General features: G+C 38.0%; 1 protein-coding gene across 5 annotated transcripts in view; it reads right to left on the bottom strand.

The window, feature by feature from the left end:
• Positions 1-19,642, bottom strand: part of WDR33 (WD repeat domain 33) — a 104,037-nt gene that overhangs the window by 76,344 nt on the left and 8,051 nt on the right. Inside the window, exon 1 of one of the 5 annotated variants that reach the window (XM_067025791.1) lies at positions 9,354-9,537. The exons of 3 other annotated variants lie outside the window; for them this stretch is intronic. The gene's annotated coding sequence lies outside the window, so the exon portion shown is untranslated. Of the gene's footprint in view, positions 1-6,266; positions 6,355-9,353; positions 9,538-19,642 lie in introns of those variants that run through there. One more of the 5 variants, XM_067025792.1, reaches the window with a different exon arrangement.

The raw sequence follows: 19,642 nt of genomic DNA, 5'->3' as shown, positions 1-19,642 counted from the left end.
AAAGTTACATGTAAGGGACTTCCCTGGTGGTTCAGTGGTTAAGAATCCGCCTACCAATGCAGGGGACACGGGTTCAAGCCCTGCTCCGGGAAGACCCACATGCCACAGAGCAACTAAGCCTGTGTACCACAACTACTGAAGCCCATGCTCTAGAGCCAGCATGCCAAACTACCGAAGGCTGAGCGCCTAGAGCCCATGCTCCACAACAAGAGAAACCACTGAAGTGAGAAGCCCATGCACAACAAAGAGTAGCCCCCGCTCGCCGCAACTAGAGAAAGCCCGCACACAGCAACGAAGACCCAACACAGCCAAAAATAAATAAATTTATTTTAAAAATAAAATAAAATAAATAAAATATACCTGTAAAAAAAAAGCTACATACAGCAAAATTCACTTTTTGGTATACGTTTTTAAGTTTTAACAAATGCATAGAACCATGGTACAATCAAGATGTAGAACAGTACCACCACCCCCATATATTCCTTCACACTGGCCTGCTGTTACAGATCTCCTACCACTACTTCTAGTTCCTGGCAACCACTGATCTGTTTCCTATCCCTGTAATTGTGTGTTTGTTTTTTTTGGCTGCTAGGTGTGGCATGCAGGATCTAACCTGCGACCCCTGCAGTGGAAGCGTGGAGTCTTAACCACTGGACCACCAGGGAAGTCCCCTCATCATTGTAGTTTCTGTCTTTTACAGAATGTCATATAAATAGAATCATACATTGTATACAGACTTTTAAGTCTGGCATTTTCTATTCGGCATAATACTTTTGAGATTTGCCAACACTATTGCAAATTCCTTTTTTTACTGTTGAATTCTATGGACATACCACAACTATTTATCCATTTACCAGTTCAGAAACATTTGGATTTTTTGCAGTGCTTGGCAATTTGAACAAAATTGCTATAAACATTCACATGCAGTTTTTGTGTAACATAAGTTTTCATTTTTCATGGGTAAATATCTAGGACTGAAACTGCTGGGTCATGTTAAGTTTATGTTTAACTTTATGGAAAGCAGCCAAACTGTTTCCCAAAGTGGCTGTACCATTTTGCATTCCCAACAGCAACCCATAAAAGTTCCAGTTGCTCTACATCCTCACTTATACTTGGTATAGTCTACTAGGGGGAGGACATGGTTGTTTGTTTTGCTTTTTAGTCATTCTAATAGTGGAGAAGTAGTATCTTGTTGAGGTTTAATTTGCATTTCCCTAGTGACTAATGATGTAGAAGTCTTTTGTCACACGTGTATCTTTGCCAGAAAAGCTTCTTCTCAAATCTTTTGCCTATTTTTAAACTGGATTTTCATTTTTTGGGCCACACCACATGGCTTGTGGGATCTTAGTTCCCTGACCAGGGATTGAACCGAAGCCCTTGGCATTGAGAGCGTGGAGCCCTAATCACTGGACTGCCAGGGAATTCCCTCTGGTTATTTTCTTACTGTTGAGTTCTGAGAGTTCCTTCCATAATCTACACACAAAATCTTTATCAGATATGTGATTTGCGAATATTTTCTCTCAATCTGTCACTTCTTTTCATTCTCTTCACCATTTCTTTCAGAGTAGAAGTTTTTCATCTTAACGCAATCAAACTTATCAACTGATTTCGTGCTTTTGATTATATCTAAGAAGTCTCTATCTAAGTCAAGGCTACAAAGATTTTCTCCTGTCTTCTCCTCTGTCAATTTTATTGTTTTACATTTTCCAATTGTACTGTAAACAATTATAAAAACAGACTCATCTTTTTTCTACTGAATTGTCTTTCACATTTTGGGGGGGGAGGGTCTACCTCAATATCTTGATTACCGTAACTGTAAAGAATACCTTGCAATCAGCCAGATCTCATATCAGATTCTCCAACTATGTTGTTCTTTATCAAGTGTTTTAGCAATCTGTGCTCCTTTTCCATTCTATGATTTTTAAAAGCAGCTTATCATTGATTACCTACAAAAAATGTTTCTGGGATTCTGATCTGGTGGATCAATTTGAGGAGAAATTACACCTTAATGTTTAGTCTTCAAAACCACAAAAAGGTAAATTCTCTACAATTCCTTGGGCCTTCCTTAATTTCTTTAATCAGTTTTGTAGTTTTCGGCTCACAGATCCTGTACACATTTTGCTAGACTTTTATCTATTTTTTGGTGCTTTTTATTTATTTATTTTTTTTTTGGTGGTAAGCGGGCCTCTCACTGTTGTGGCCTCTCCCGTTGTGGAGCACAGGCTCTGGACGCGCAGGCTCAGCAGACATGGCTCATGGGCCCAGCCACTCCGCAGCATGTGGGATCCTCCCTGACTGGGGCACGAACCTGTGTCCCCTGAATCAGCAGGTGGACTCTCAACCACTGTGCCACCAGGAAGCCCGGTGCTTTTTAAATGGTACCATTTTTTACATATTTCCATTGCTATAATTCCAATTAATTGTATTTCCATACTGAAATACAATTAATTGTGTACACTGTCTATATAACCTGAAATCTTGCTAAACTCACTTATAAGTTCTAGAAGCTTTCCTATAGATTTCCTGGGGTTTTCTGCACAATCATGTCATCTACAAATAGGGGCAATTTTATTTCTTCCTTTCTGTTCTAAAAGCCCTTTGTATTTCTTTTTCTTGCCTTATTGCACTGTTCTAAATTTTAGGAGGAAAAGCATTGTCTTTCACAGTATTCACTATTAAATATGACATTAGCTATAAACTTTTATAGATGCCCTTCATGAGTGAAAGAAAATCCCTTCCATTCCTAGTTTGTAAGAATTTTTCGCATGAAAGTATGAAGAATTGTATCAAATGCTTTTTCTCTATCTACAAAGACTAGTATATTAATATGGTAAATTACCCCAACTGATTTTCAAATGTTGAACAACCTTTCATTTCCAGAATAAACCGCATTTATTGTGACGTATTATATCCATTTTATAATTATAGCTATATTTGATACAGTCACTAATATTTTGTAACTCTTCCATCCATGTTCATGAGGAGTATTGGTATAGTTTTATTTTCTTGTAAATCTTTATCCAGTTTTGTATCAAGCCTCATATAGTGAGTTGAGAAGTGTTTCTTCTACTATATCTCCTGGAAGAGACTATATAGAACCTGCATTATTTCCTCTTTTTATTTTTTTTGGCTGTGCAGCATGTGGGATCTTAGTTCCCTGACCAGGGATCAAACCCATGCCCCCTGCAGTGGAAGCATGGAGTCTTAACCACTGGACTGCCAGGGAACTCCTATGTATTATTTCCTCCTTACATGTTTGGTAAATGTCACCTGTGAAACCATCTGAACATCAAGTTTCTTTTTTGGAAAAGGATTTTGACTATGAAATCAGTTTCTTTAAAAGACATAGGACTGGGACTTCCCTGGCAGTCCAATGGTTAAGACACTGTGCTTCCAACGCAGGGGGGCGCAGGTTCGATCCCCAGTCTGGGAACTAGGATCCCAGATGCCACAGAGCCAAAAAAAAAAGGGACTTCCCTAGTGGTCCAGTGGTAAAGAATCCACCTTCCAATGCAGGGGACATGGGTTCAATCCCAGGTTGGGTAACTAAGATCCCACATGCCGTGGGGGCAATTAAGCCTGCGCACCACAATGAAGAGCCCTCACTACAATGAAAGATCCCGCATGCTGCAACTAAGACCCAGACCCGACACAGCCCCCAAAAAAAGAGCGAGAGACAGACAGGACTATTCAGGTTATCTATTTCTTCTTGAGTGACTTTTAGTAGTTTGTGTTGTTGCAGGAATTGTTCATTTTCACTCAAGTTATTAAATTTGAGGGCAGAGAATTTTCATATTATTCCCTTATTATCATTTTAACATCTGTAAGCTCTGTAGTGATAGCCCTTCTTTCATTCCTGATGGTTAATTTGGGCACCTTCTTCTCTGTACTCTCCCCACCTCTCTCTGAACAGTCTGTCATTCTTTTAAGTAAAAAATGGGTTCCATAGGGCTTCCCTGGTGGCACAGTGGTTGAGAATCCGCCTGCCGATGCAGGGGACACGGGTTTGTGCCCTGGTCCAGGAAGATCCCACATGCTGCAGAGCGGCTGGGCCCGTGAGCCATGGCCGCTGAGCCTGCGCGTCTGGAGCCTGTGCTCCTCAACGGGAGAGGCCACAACAGTGAGAGGCCCAAGTACCACAAAAAAAAAAAAAAAAAAAAAAATGGGTTCCATAAAAAAAAGTGAGGGAAAAAAAAAGTGAGTATTAGTATTACATAATTGTCCCTCAAGAGAAATGACATACTTTTGTAAGTGAGAAAAAGCACTTTATCTACACTTCCCATTTCATCACACAGTACATATTTGTCTCCTCAGGCTGCCATAACAAACTACCACAGGCTGAAAGACTGATTAAACAACAGAAATTTATTTTCTCACAGTTCTAGAAGCTGAAAATCTGAAATCACGGTACCAGCATAGTGAAGTTCTGGTGAGAACTCTCTTCCTGGCTTGCCGATGGCCACCTTCTTGCTGTGTCCTCATAGGGCAGAGAGAAAGAAACAGCAAGTTCTCTGGTGTCTCTTCTTATAAAGACACTAATCCCATCATGAAGGCCCTACCTTCATAGTTCATCTAAACCTGATTATCTCACAAAGGCCCCATCTCCAGATCCTATCACTGGGAGTTAGTGCTCCAACGTATGATTCTCACAGGGACACAATTCTGTCCACAGTACACTACACTGTATTTTAAAACACACATTCAAGGTTTAACATTTAAATTAATTAATTATTTTTACTGCTTGTCAATGACATTCTTAAGTAAAATGCTTTTTTCATTTCAACTACCAGTGTGAGGTGACAGTAAACATACAGTAACTACTAACACAGTTGGTACCACTGCCTTGAATCATGTTAAAGAGCCAGCATTTTTATCCATTATTGCTTTTATACCACAGTAAAAAGGCCTAATAATATCTTAGCATTATTATAAAAATAGTTCTGGCCTCACCTTGAGAATTCACCACTGCCTTACAAAGCTAAGTTCAAATAACTACCACAGAAAAAATTTTTACAAACTGCAAAATTTATTAGGAATTTAAGATAGTCACATAGTATTCACGATAGATACAACTAATATTAAAAACTTGATCTATTCCTAAGTTTTCCAAATTCACTGATGAAAATGATCAAGCTATGCTTTCATTTGATGAATGTAAACCTTCGAAGGAAATATAAAGTTCTATAGAATCTAAAAAAAGAAGAAACTACCTTGGTTGGCTATCTTGGTTGTGATAAAACAAATAAACAAAAAAATAAATAAAGGAGACTATTTGCAAGCTGTAAGCATACTCATGTTTTTATAGAATTATATCACTTACAGACAGATGCACCAGAAATATTACCAGTGATGACCTCAGGAAGGGAATTAGATGACTTGGGACGAGAAATTTAGTTTATGTTTTCTTCCAGTTTTATAGTTCATGTCTTACATTTAGATCTTTAAGCCATTTTGAGTTTATTTGTGTATATGATGTGATGGAATGTTCTAATTTCATTGTTTCACACATAGCTGTCCAGCTTTCCCAACACCACTTGAAGAGACTGTCTTTACTCCACTGTATAGTCTAGCCTCCTTTGTCGTAGATTAATTGACCACAGGTGCATGTGTTTATTTCTCGGCTCTATTCTGTTCCATTGATCTATGTATGTTTTTGTGCCAATACCATGCTGTTTTGATTACTGTAGCTTTGTAACATAGTCTTAAGTCTGGAAAAGTTATACCTCTAGCTTTGCTTTTTTCTCAGGATGACTTTGGCAATTCTGGGTCCTTTGTGGTCCCATATAATAATCCCATCTAGGATTATTTGTTCTAGTCCTGTGGAAAATGTCACTGATATTCTGATAGGGATTACACTAAATCTGTAGATTGCTTTGGGTAGTATGGCCATTTTAACAATATTAATTCTTCCAATCCAAGAGCAAAGAATATCTTTCCATTTCTTTGAATCATCTTCAATTTCCTTCAGCAGTGTTTTATAGTTTTTGGCATATAGGTCTTTCACCTCCTTTGTTAAATCTATTCCTAGCTGTTTAAATTTTTTGACACAATTTTAAATAGGATTCTTTTTTCTCTTTCTGACATTTCATTATTAGTGTACAGAAATGCAACAGACTTCTGTATATTAGTCTTACATCCCATTACCTTGTTGAAATCATTTATTAGTTCTAATAGCTTTTGTGTGGAAACCTTAAAATTCTCTATATAGAGTATCATGTCATCTGCAAATATTGACAGCTTTACTTCTTCTCCTCCAATTTGGATACCTTTTATTTCTTTTCCTTGTCTGATTGCTGTGGCTAGGACTTCCAACACTACGTTAAATAGAAGTGATAAGACTGGGCATCCTTGTCTTGCTCCTGAATTTAGCAGGAAGACTAAACTCCTAGAAGAAAACATAGGCAAAACATTCTTTGACACAAATCGTAGCAATATTTTCTTTGATCAGTCTCGCACATCAAAAGAAATAAAAGCAAAAATAAACAAATGGGACCTAATCAAACTTACAAACTTTTGCTCAGCAAAGAAAACCATCAACAAAGCAAAAAGACAACCTAGGAATGGGAGAAAACATTTACAACCCATGCGACCAACAAGGGATTAATTTCCAAAATATACAAAGAGGTCATACAACTCAATATTGAAAACAAATAAACCCATCAAAAAAAAAAAAAATGGGCAGAAGATCTAAATAGACATTTCTCCAAAGAAGACATAGATGGCCAACAGGCACATGAAAAGATGCTCAACATGGCTAATTATTAAAGAAATGCAAATCAAAACCACAATGAGGGGCTTCCCTGGTGGTACAGTGGTTAAGAATCTGCATACCAATGCAGGGAACACAAGTTTGAGCCCTGGTCCAGGAAGATCCCACATGCTGCGGAACAACTAAGCCCATGTGCCACAACTACTGAGCCTGTGCTCTAGAGCCCACAAGCCACAACCACTGAAGCCCACGCGCCTAGAGCCCATGCTCCGCAACAAGAGAAGCCACCGCAATGAGAAGCCCCCACATCGCAACGAAGAGTAGCCCCCACTCGCCACAACTAGAGAAAGCCCATGCACAGCAATGAAGACCCAATGCAGCCAAAAATAAATAAATTTATTTTTTTAAAAAAAACACAATGAGGTATCACCTCACACCGATCAGAATTGCCAACATCAAAAAGTCTACAAGTAAAACAATCCTGGACAGAATGTGGAGAAAAGGGATCCCTCCTACACTGTTGGTGGGAATGTAAACTGGTGCAGTCACTATAGAAAACAGTATGGTGGCTCCTTTAAAAACTAAAAACAGAGCTACCATATGATGCAGCAATTCCATTCTTGGGTATACATCTGGAAAAAATGAAAATTCTACTTCGAAAAGATACATGCCCCCCAATGTTCATAGCAGCACTGTTTACAATAGCCAAAACGTGGGTGCAACCCAAGTGCTCATCAACAGACAACTGGCTTAAGATGTGACAGAGTGCTCAATCATAAAAAAAAGAATGAAATATTGCCACTTCAGTAACATGGATGGACCTAGAGAATATTATGCTTAGTAAAATAAGTCAGAAAAAGACAAATTCTGTTTATATGCAGAATCTAAAAAGTAATACAAATGAATCTATATACTGAACAGAAATAGACTCAGATACAGAAAACAAATTTATGATTACCAAATTTATGGTTACCAAAGGGAGAGGGGAAGGGACAAATTAGGGGTATGGAATAAACAGATACAAACTGTACATAAAATAGGTAAGCAGGGCTTCGCTGGTGGCGCAGTGGTTGGGGGTCCACCTGCCAATGCAGGGGACACGGGTTCGTGCCCCAGTCCGGGAAGATCCCACATGCCGCGGAGCAGCTGGGCCCGTGAGCCATGGCCGCTGAACCTGTGCGTCCGGAGCCTGTGCTCCGCAAAGGGAGAGGCCACACCGGTGAGAGGTCCGCGTACCGCAAAAAAACATAACAAAACAAAAAAACCAAAAACAAAATAGGTAAGCAATAAGGATTACTGTATAGCATAGGGAATTATACCCAATATCTTATAATAACCTATAATGAAATATTATCTGTGAAAAAAATTGAATCATTATGCTGTACACCTGAAACTAACACAATATTGTAAATCAATTAAAAAAAACTTAGTTAACACCTTTTGAATTTTAGACTATCTATATTACCCCAGAAGTAAATGAAATTTGTTTCACAGTTAATGTATAATGATTTCGTACATTAGAAACTCAATTTAAAACACTGTAAAATTTCACCCCCTCACTCAACTTGGGAAATAGAAGCCAGAATTCAGTTTTGTTTTTAAGAAAATATTTTTCTATTCTATAAATGGTATGTGTATAATTTTTCTAAAGCAACAGGGGTCTGACTGGATCTCCTTTAATGACTGGACAGTAACAATTTATAAGTGACAAAAATATAAATTCAGTTGCTTATTCTATGTTGGATTAAGTTTTCAATCAAAAACCTGAGATACTTTTCAGCTGGAAGGTCTGTTAAGAATGAAAGTCAACATACATGTCATATATGTAATCAGTCCCTCCAAATGGAGAATTCAGTCCAGTATATTTCTGGAGAACTGACAATCAGCTTCATCATAACATTATTTTAAAAAAATAAATAAGACATAAATCTAATATCTAGAGTCTATCTGAAACAGTTTTAACCAAAATTAACTTAAAACAGGAAATACAACTTTCAGAACAACAACTGTCCTTTCACATGTGCTTAAGCAATACTTTCTATTCCTAAACTGCAAGCTACTAATAATTTAAAAGCCTCTGGAGATTGATGGCTATCAGTACAAGGTGAGTAAGCTATAAAACAGTGTGGAGGTTTCCCCCAAAATTAAAAACAGAACTACCATACGATCCAGCAATTCCACTTCTAGGTATTTATCCAAAGAAAACAAAAATACTAACTCAAAAAGATATATGCACCTCATGTTCACTGCAACATTATTTATACAGCCAAGATACGGAAACAATGTGTCTATATATATGTGCGTATACATTATAGACACATATATATGTATCACAAAATTATTCTCAGCCATCAAAAAGAATGAAATCTTGCCATGTGTGACAACATGGATGAAGTCTGAGGGCATCATGCTAAGTGAAATAAGTCAAAGACAAATATGTATGATCTCACATGTGGAATCTAAAATACAAACAAACAAAAAACAGAACTCATGCAGAAAACAGATTGGTGGTTGCCAGAGGAGGGGGATGTGCAGTAGGTGAAATGAGTGAAACAGGTCAAAAGGTACAAACTTCCAGTTATAAATGTCATGGGAATGTAATGAGTAACATGGTGACTACAGTTAATAATACTATACTGCATACTTGAAAGTTGTTAAGAGAGTAGATCTTTAAAGTTCTCATCAGGGGCTTCCCTGGTGGCGCAGTGGTTGAGAGGCCGCCTGCCGATGCAGGGGACGCGGGTTTGTGCCCCGGTCCGGGAAGATCCCACATGCTGCGGAGCGGCTAGGTCCGTGAGCCATGGCCGCTGAGCCTGCGCGTCCGGAGCCTGTGCTCCACAACGGGAGAGGCCACAACAGTGAGAGGCCCGCGTACCGCAAAAAAAAAAAAGAAAAAAAAAAGTTCTCATCATAAGAACAATAATTTGTAACTATGTAAGGTGACTGACATTAACTAGATTTATCTGGTGATAATTCTGCAATGTATACATAAATCAAGTCATTATGTTGTACACCTGAAACTAATAAAATGCTATATGTCAATGATAACTCAACTTTTTCATAGTTCAGAAAAAAAAACAAAACACAACTGAATGAATAAGTGAAAACCATGCTGTACACAGTTTAACCTCTCCCTAATGACAATTAGAAGACACTTGAAGATCCTGTTCCACATCAGTGTCACATTAATATGGACAATAATGATATTATATATACTGAGAGCCAAATCTGTATTACCTATTCATAATTTGCATTTTTTAAGCCTTGGTCCACTGTGAAAATAATACATGGTAATGATAGATATCTGGGAAAAGAGGAGAAAGTAAAGAGAAAAGGGAGCAAGTAAACAGTCAGCCCTCTGTACCCACAGATTCTACATCTGCAGATTCAACCAACTGTGGATGGGAATAAACCTTTTTTAATTCCACAAAGTTTCAAAAAACCTGAATTTGCCACACACCAATAACTATTTGCATAGCATTTTTCTTGCATTTACAACTATTCACATAGCATTTACACTGTATTAGTTATAAGTAATCAAGAGATGATTGAAAATATAGGAGAGGATATGTGTAGGTTATATGCAAATACTATGCCTTTTTATATTAGGGATGTCCCACCTCCTCCAGGGGTCCTGGAACCAATACCCCATAGATAGTGAGGGACGACTATATGGCAGCATTGTTACTTGTTAACTGTATGTGAAATCATGGATTATATCTAAATTTTTAGTCTGTTTTTCCCCCCTTAATAATTACAGCTTAAGAGTTTTGCATGTTACAAAACTATTTGCAAGTGTTTTTAACAACTTCCTAAATGTTCCATTAAATATAACATGATTTACTTAAGACAGTAAAAATGTAGAAAGACCACGCTGGTTTCTTGGGTACCAGTTTCTTAAGCAGTCCAAATCTAAGCTTAGAAGAAAAGTTTAGCATTAAGCACCTTTACCTTCATGGATAAGTTCCAGCTTGCTCTTGCCAAAAGAAGAGTGCTTGAGTTACAGAAGACATTAACTAGTTGGAAGAATTCAGCCTTACATATCAAAACAGATTTTGATATATAAATGAGTTTTGTGAGATGATGGCTGCCTCTATTCCTATAACCATTTCACCTGGACTGTCTAATCAGTCCTATGAATATATACCTAAACGTGGTTTTTTTGAAAACCAAATAGCTGCCTCATGACAATTAAGTACATGTTATTTATGGAGGAAAAAATATTAAATTTTGAATTGAGCATGTAGGCTCCCCAGTCAATGACTTTAACTTAAACTGTGTTTGTAAAGCATTCTTGTCCTACATCAGACTTATATTAAATAATCCCATCCACTTATGGAGGAGAGGATGTAAAAGAGGTAGAAGCTGGGCACTAGTTCATGTGCCTATGAGTCAGTAAAGATGGAAATAATGTCCAAGGTGGAGTTGGTTATTTTGAAATATGATAAAGATTATCATTGAGGTAAAAATTCTATTAACTGCAAGATCACAGGATATATCCATCACATTTTTCAGGACAGGTAATTTTTCATGTGGGGCAAATAGGTAAAAATTATACTGTATGGTAATTGCAGTAAGGTTCTAAAGAAAGAAAAAACTGCAGAGAAATCTATGCAATATATAATTTGTCCAGATTGGTTTTCATTTGGGCACAGAAGTTCTGAAAATTCTGCAAAGCAGTTTACTCATCAATTGAAAGTCCTCCAAAAACAGAACCGTGGTATGTGGGGATGGAAAAGAAAAGCTCCCTTTGTTTTTTGGAGAATAACTTTAAAAATACTTAAACAGCTAAGTTTACTTGGTCCAGTTAAGATTAAAACTTGTTGATTTTAACACTGCTGTTACATCTGAAACAACTTATGTAATATTCTGAGTAGAAAAAAATTTATATATATATATATATATATATATATATATATATAATATAAACATGATTTACTTAAATGTCCCACTGTTGGACATTTGAATTGTTTTTAAGATATATCCTACTAAAATACGATACAAATGGAACCATATCTACGAAACAGAAACAGACTTAAAAGACACAGACAACAGACTTGTGGTTGCCGGGGGGGGGGGGAGATTGGGAGTTTGGGATTAGCAGATGTAAACTAGTATGTGCAGGATGGAAAAACAACAACGCCCTATTGTGTAACACTGGGAACTATATTCAATATCCTGTAATAAACCATAATGGAAGAGAATATATATACACATATGTATGTATAACTGAGTCACTTTGCTGTACAGAAGAAATTAACACAACACTGTAAATCAACTATACTTCAATAAAATTAAAAAATAAAATAAAATACATCCTACTAAAATTCAAATCACACTGATCATCTCCGTACATAAAGCTTTTTCTGTAGAACCATTTATTTCCATCATAAGCAAGAGGAACTACTGAAGTCACTTTTCTTGATACTTTAGGTTTAAAAAAGAAAAATCACTTTTTCTTGGTTGTTTTTTAGTTTTCCTGATTATTAATAAGTTGAATACTTTTCCAGTTTTCAATTTTATTAACCAGTTTTACTCACACCAGTGTAAAACTCCCAGTTCTTAAAACCAGTGTAAAACTCCCAGTTTTACACTGTCCTTTCATGTCTTTCCAATACCGTTTCGGGAATAAATCTACATTTAGGTCTTTGTCATTTGTCTCCTACATGATTAGGTTCAGGGAAAAAACTTCCAGTACGCATTTTAGTTGTTTGGATTCTGAACTTAAAAGGCATACCTTTTTATACCTCTGGAGTTGTTTATTGTTTCCCTGTGCTCAACCTAGAGTGGATCCTCATTATTCAAAGATTCGGCATTTGCAAATTTGCAAATGTTAACATTTTCTGTAGCCCCAAAATCAACATTTGTAGTCTTTGGCGGTCATTTGTACATCGATATGCAGAGATGAATCACCCAAAACTCAAGTTCCCAGCTGAGGTATAACCAGGCAATGCTCTGCCTTCTTGTTTCAGTTATCATACTGTAAACAAGTCTCCTTTTTGCAATCTATTGAGTGTCATGGTTTCCACATTTTTGTGCTATTTGTTGATTTTGCTGCTTAAAATGCTCTCCATCCCCTCCCCGTCCCCAAGTGTTGTGCTCAAGTGCTGTCCAGTGTTCCTGAGTGCAAGAAAGCTGTGATGTGCCTTATGGATTAAATGCAGTTAGATACTAAAGCTGTAAACAACTAATGCTGTTCACCATGGGAACAATGTTAATGGATCAGCAATATACATTAACTAAGGCATCTTTAAACAGAAACACAGGGCTTCTTCCCTGGTGGCTCAGCGATTAAGAATCCGCCTGCCTATGCAGGGGCATGGGTTCGAGCCCTGCTCCGGGAAGATCCCACATGCTGCAGAGCAACTACGCCCGTGCGCCACAACTACTGAGACTGCGCTCTAGAGCCCGTGAGCCACAACTACTGAGCCCACGTACCTAGAGCCCGTGCTCTGCAACAAGAGAAGCCACCGCAATGAGAAGCCTGTGCACCACAAGGAAGAGTAGCTCCCACTCACCGCAACTAGAGAAAGCCCGCGCGCACAGCAACAAAGACCCAACGCAGCCAAAAATAAATTAATCATAAAAAAAATAGTAAATACCTTAAAAAAAAAAAGAAAGAAAGAAACACATAAAATAAGGTTATGTTTTGGCTGACTGACTCAAATACTGTCACAGAGGCTCACAGGAATCTAAATTTCCTAGGAGCAACGGTTCAGTATTTGCTAGTTCAGTGTTTGTGGCAACTTTATAGAACATAACTACCATGAATAACAAGAATCAACTGGAGTTGGCAGCAGGATCTTAGTTTCCCAACCAGGAACTGAACCCGGGCCCTCGGCAGTGAAAGCACAGAGTCCTAACCACTGGACCGCCAGGGAATTCCCTCTCATTCTCTCCTTTTAAATCTCCTTCAATTGAAGAACTCGTTCTTCAAGCTACATCTTAAAAGTAAGTTCAAGATAGACTGCAAAGTTGCACCACTCTAATACTATTCACAACTCCTCCACAGAACCCCTAAGCCTTGGGGGAAGGGGATACTGAATCATTAGAATGCAAAGAACAACAAACTATGGAACCTAGCACTCTATTTAAGGCTCTCCTATCCTGGAGAAATTTTTGACACCTCTGGGTCTTCGTTTCCTAGATCTCTAAAATGAAGGAACAGGATTAAGAACCATTAATACCACTCAATACTTAAGATGTGTAAAGCACAGAGTGATTATGACGTATAATCTTATATTTGATATTCAAGGAAACTTCTGCAATTTTTAAACCATGTTACAACTAGCTGTGATTTCCAGAAATACCTTTATGTTTATAAATTTCAGAGAACCATTCTATGATTTAATAGAGATCTATGTGGGCAACTAAAAAATCCTGCCTTGCAACAAAGACTTTCAGTTCAGTTCACAAGCGTAACAGGCAACCAGAGAGGAATGACTAAATTACTTCTGCGTATCTATATAACAAAATTTTATATAATTTAAAATGTTTGAAATATTTTTAACAAATTGTACATGATCTAATACTAAGTGGAAAAATCAGATTATGAAACAATTACAATTATTTTAAAAGAACTATATACTTTTGCTCAAAAGCCAGAAAATGGGAAGGAACACATAACAAAGGTAATAACAGCATGGACTTATGGTAATATTTTGTTGACTTTTAAAAAAATTTACTTTATTTATTTATTTTTGGCTGCGTTGGGTCTTCGTTGCTGTGCGTGGGCTTTCTCTAGCTGCAGTGAGCAAGGGCTATGCTTCTTTGTCGGTGCATGGGCTTCTCATTGCAGTGGCTTCTCTTGTTGCGAAGCACTGGTTCTAGGCACGCGGGCTTCAGTATTTGTGGCACAAGGGCTCAGTACTTGTGGGGCACAGGCTCAGTTGTCCCGCGGCATGTGGGATATTCCCGGACCAGGGATCGAACCCGTGTCCCCTGCAATAGCAGGCGCATTCTTAACCACTGTGCCATCAGGGAAGTCCCTTGTTGTCTTCTTTACACCGTGGGTTTTTCCAAGTTGTCCACAACAGACAAGAAGGTCTGTATAAGGAGCTAGGAGTGGTGTTTTTTTGTTTTTTGTTTTTAATGCTATTCTGAAATCTCTAAGTTTGCCAAACACTCTCACAACCTTTGTTGGCATATTCCTGTACCAGTGTTCTTAATTACTTTTGTAAATTTATGCTTATTTATTACACTCAATTTATTCAGCAGTCTGCACTTCTAAAGTATATTATGCATAATCATGGAAAAGCATGTATCATACTGGTAAAAACCACGTATCTGCCTTTCTGTCTAAACTATAAATTCCTTGTAGGCAAGGACTGCATGTTTTTAATCTCTATATTCTCAGTGCCTTGCATACAGCCTAGGACACAAGAAAATGGTAATAAATATATGAAAATCATCATTGAAACACCCATTAATAGTTGCTAAAGACAGGGTCTACCAATGGATGCTAAAAATTTGAGAACGAACAGTATATTTACACAGTTTCCAAGATACTTATTAACTACAAAAGAAAAAATATTAACTATACAGTGGAGAAGTACAGCAAACACAGTATTTGCTCATAGAACAAACAATAATTTTTGTTTTTCTGTATTACAGGTAATGAGCTAAGAGAATTTTCACCAAATTAAAAGGGTCTGTTTGCAATGGTCTAATTTAAAATACAGAATGTGTAGCATACATAAAATAAAATTTAGAGGTGAGAGGGCAACCCTTAAGACGTACAAAGATAAAGTCCATTCTCCAGAACAACTGTAACAGAGAAAATGTAACAGCCTTCTTAACTGTCCATCAAGAGACATGCCTTCTGTATTAAGACTCTTGGACATAGAAAGCAAATGGTGGTTTCAACTAGTCTTAATCAGGCTGGCAGAGCAGAGGCTTGATCTGCAACTGTGACACTGTAAGTCTTAAAAAAAAAAAAAAAAAAGTATATATATAAAAAATAAAAGAGCAAAAAGACTGCCCCAGTTAAACATGTCCAAGGAGACAACCAAATGACTGTCTGGTTTGGGGAAAAAAAAACAGCTATTAATGACTGTTTGAATGTGTACCATATATTACATAATATTAGAAAATTATGGCTAAATTCTTAGATGTGTTACTGCATGTTGATACTGCATGCTGAAGCATCATCATGTGTGCAGTTACTCTCAAATGGTTAAGAAGTATGTATGTATGTCTGTATGTATATAGAGACAGATTTGTTACTGGTTGAATTACATCCCCTCAAAATTCATGGTAAAGTCTTCACCACTACCACCACCCCGTACCTTACTGTGAAACAGGGTCATTGCAGATATCATTAGCTAAGATGAAGTCATACTGTAATAGGGTGGGCCAGTAATTCAATATGATTGTTGTCTTTATAAAGAGGGGAAATTTGGACACATGTAAAGATTGGAGTTATGCTGGCACAGGCCAAGGAACTACCAAAAACTAGGTAGGAAAGGTCTGGAATAGATCTGTCCCTAGCACCTTCAGAGGGACCATGGCCCTGCTGACACCTTGATCTCAGACACCTAACCTCTAGAACTGTAAGACAATAACTGTCTATTGTTTAAGCCACTCAGTCTGTGGTATTTTGATATATCAGCCCTAGCAAGAAAATACAGCAAAACTATAACAAATGTTGAATCTAGGAGGCAAATAAATGGTATTAACTTCTTTCTTCAACTTTGTGTATATCTAAAATGTTTAATACTGTGGGGTAATACCTTAGAATTGTGTGAATATTCTGTTCTCTAGTAACCATTCATTTAACAGGCACTGATGAAACTTGTCTGACTAAAAGGAGCTTTGTTTGTTCATCAACATCCACAAAATAACTTGCTGAGATTTTGATTGGGAGCATGTTGAATCTATAGATCAAGCTGGGAAGAACTGACATTTTGACAATATTGAATCTTCCTATCCACGTACTTTACATATTTTGCTATGAGAGAGAATGCCATGGGAAGAAACAAGAACAAGTGGGGGAGCACTGATGTTAAACAGAAGTTTCAGATTAACTAACTTATAAGGGTAATAAAAGATAGTAAACACCAAGTGGAGAAGGGGAAGAGGAGCATTCCAGGCAGAGGAAACAGTAAGTAGAAGTAAAAGAGAACTACTTTTGGGGGTTTTGTTCTGAGATATAATTGACATATTGGGTTGGCCAAAAAGTTCGTTCAGGTTTTTCCGTAACATCTTATGGGAAAACCCGAATGAACTTTTTTGGCCAACCCCACAACACTGCATTAGTTTTATTAGGTGTACTCAAGTTTTTAAAAAATGGTTCAAGGACAGGGTAGTGGGGAGAGGGAGCAGCAACAGAGGAAGCTGAAAACCTGAGTTCATACAGTGGGGCTAGATCCTGAAATGTCTGTTATGCCAATCTTGACAGGACAGTTTACATGTATCAAACAAAGCAGGAAGGCTTAACTGGGGTCTATGGAAACATAAATGGGCGAAAGGATTTAAATGACCTCTCCACCTCACAGTTCCATGCAGAATTCTAATATGGATATTCACATTTTTTATAATGGGAAGAAGTATAAAACTTTCATAAGATTCCTATGGGGTCCAAAAAAGACAGAAACCACTATTATAGGCAATGGTGAATCATCCCAGGAATATATATCACATGAAAATTATCAAAAAGGGACAAATTAGTGATTTTAAATTCTCATTGCTACTCATGCTACAGAAAGACTCATCATTTACTGAGAAGCAACAAAACTCAAGAAGGCAAAAACTATGATAAGGCACAGTGGTCAGGAATCCTCCTGCCAATGCAGGCGACGCAGGTTCTAGCCCTGGTGTGGGAGAATCCCACATGCCACGGAGCAGCTAGGCCCATGTGCTGCAGCTGCTGAGCCTGCATGCCACAACTACTGAGCCCACGTGCCACAGCTGCTGAAGTTCACATGCCTGGAGCTCATCCTCCGCAACAGGAGAGGCCACCACAATGAGGCCCACACACCGCGGCAAGGAGTGGCCCCTGCTCACCACGGCTGGAGAGGGCCCACGATCAGCAGTGAAGACCCAACGCAGACAAAAATAAATAAATTTATAAAAAATTTAAAAAAACTATAATAAAGTGGTGGTTTGGTGTGAGAGAAACCACCATATTCACACAGATACTGCACCTACTTTGACCAAGCAATCCCATCTCCATGAATTTATCCCTACACATGTGCTCACACCTGCACAAACACATATGCATAAGGTTATTCAATGGAGCAGTTTTTAATAACAAAAGACTGGAAACCACCCATGTCTATTAAGTACAGGACTAGTTAATCATGGAATACCCATACTATACATATAAATTTTTAAACAGTTTGGCAGGTTTTTTTTTTTCATGTTGCATATTTTATTTATTTGTTTTGGTTGCATTGGGTCTTCGTTGCTGCGCGGGGGCTTTCTCTAGTTGTGGTGAGCGGGGGCACTCTTGCTTGCAGTGTGCCGGCTTCTCATTACACCAGCTTCTCTCATTGCAGAGCACGGGCTCTAGACACGTGGGCTTCAGTAACTATGGCACTCGGGCTCAGTAGCTGTGGCTCACAGGCTCTACAGCACAGGCTCAGCAGTTGTGGTGCACGGGCTTAGGTGCTCCATGGCACGTGGGATCTTCCCAGACCAGGGATCAAACCCGTGTCCCCTGCATTGGCAGGCGGATTCCTAACCACTGCACCACCAGGGAAGTCCCCCCATACAATATATATTATGCAACTACTGATATTATAAAGAAAGTAGTTCTATTTAGGATCTCCAAGATATACCGTTAAGTGAAAAAAAGTACAGAACAGTATATAGACTACAACTGTGTACGTGAAAAGCAACAAAAAAGGGACACATACACATCTGTAGTAAACACATTTGCTATATAAAACCCAAAACATCTCTGGAAGGATTTACAACGAACTGATAACTACAGCTACTGGAGACATGAAAAAGGATTAGAGAATAGCCACAGGGCAGAGATAGATCACTGTATATCCCCCTTGTACTCTGTACTTTTTTTTTCTTTTTTGGTAATTTGTTTATAAATAAATGAATGAATGAATAAATGCATAAAAATAAAATAACTTATAGAAGTAATGCTACTAAGTAGTGTTATGGACATAGGCACAGAACTAGAAATGACTACTCTGGGCACAAAACTGCTGTAAAAAAACATAGTTGCAAATAAGCATCATGGGTAGAAAATGTGGGTGAAAAAAACCTCCCTCATACTATCAACTATAATTTGAGTACATAAAACACATGAGGGAGGCACCTTGCTACACACTTGGGATGTGGTGTGTGTGGATAAAATCTACCAAGAGGGAATTCCCTGGTGGTCCAATGGTTAGGGCTCCATGCTTCCCCTGAAGGGGGCACGGGTTCAATCCCTGGTCAGGGAACTAAGATCCCACAAGCCTTACGGTGCAACCTAATTGACTAATTAATTTTTTAAAAATCTACCAAGAAATATTCTGCCAAATCCTATGATTATCTGGCAGAGTTAAAGGCTGAAATCATTAGGTTACTAAAATAGAAACAAACTGAAGTCCCAGTTTGATAATCAATTTTGAACAAAGCTAGTTATGTCAAGTTCAGGACCACAGAATAATGTTACCACTTACTAACTGATGGAAGATTTTCCTATTTCAGACTTTTCTGGCTATGTAAACTTATAATTTTAGCTCTCTCCCAAAGACAATGAACCAAAAACTCTCCCAAGTTACACTATGAAATGTTCAGGGGTTTGTTTTTTGTTCATTTTTTTGTAAAGGTGGAGAAAAGAACACTAAACTGGTACTCAGGTGACCTGGATTCTTCCACTAACTTTGTGATTACGAACAAATTTAATCTCCTCAATCCTGTTTCTTTAAGGGTCTAGATCTGATGACTTCCAGAAGTAAAATAATTCCAAAATTTCACGATTATACA

This window comes from Kogia breviceps, chromosome 2 (assembly GCF_026419965.1).
Source record: "Kogia breviceps isolate mKogBre1 chromosome 2, mKogBre1 haplotype 1, whole genome shotgun sequence".
Lineage (NCBI taxonomy): Eukaryota > Metazoa > Chordata > Mammalia > Artiodactyla > Physeteridae > Kogia > Kogia breviceps.
The sequence above is the reverse complement of the archived record's forward strand: the minus strand, read 5'-3'. Positions and strand labels throughout refer to the sequence as shown.